General features: G+C 59.0%; 1 pseudogene; it reads right to left on the bottom strand.

The window, feature by feature from the left end:
• On the bottom strand, nt 1-521 carry LOC106512723 (protein FAM83F pseudogene; annotated as a pseudogene).
• Nucleotides 522-561: the final 40 nt, after the last annotated feature.

The following is a 561-nucleotide window of genomic DNA, read 5'->3' as shown; positions in this document are numbered from 1 at the left end:
GTCTTTAGGCGGGTGCGTGTGCACGGCCACCCGGGTCACCCCTTTGAACAGCCCCCCGCTGGGCCAGCCGATGTCCAGCGGCGGCACCTCGGTGTCCGACATCTGGGGCCAGTAGGTGGAATGGACCCCTGAGTCCGCGTCGCTTCGGGCGGCGCTGGTGCTCTCATCACTGGAGTCATAGTGTTTGAAAGTGTTCAACAAGTGTTTGATTTCCCGGGCAGACAAGAAGTCCGTCATGTTCTCCTCCTTGAGTCGGGTCTTGAAGGCGCCGTCGCCATTCTTCATCAGCTCCTCGATGGCCGCGCGCTGCTCTTCACTGTAATAAAACTCCGGTTTGGACTCCGGGACTTTGGCTCCGATGTGGCCGTCCTCCATGCACATGAGCTGGGATTCAGCCATGGTTTGTGTTGAACGTTGCCCACCTGGAGCTCGCGTCACACGGCGTGGTTTAAGTGACAAATCTTGTGACAACCCCCAGGTGCAGTAAGCCGGGGAACTTTTCTTACCTGACCGGATAAGGCAGAGGTGGGGCACGTGAAACGCCGCGGTGCGTTCAAGTGC

The sequence above is a fragment of the Austrofundulus limnaeus genome, unplaced genomic scaffold (genome assembly GCF_001266775.1).
Source record: "Austrofundulus limnaeus strain Quisiro unplaced genomic scaffold, Austrofundulus_limnaeus-1.0 Scaffold10951, whole genome shotgun sequence".
In the NCBI taxonomy this organism is placed as follows: Eukaryota; Metazoa; Chordata; class Actinopteri; order Cyprinodontiformes; family Rivulidae; genus Austrofundulus; species Austrofundulus limnaeus.
This window is presented reverse-complemented; position numbering and strand designations above follow the sequence as displayed.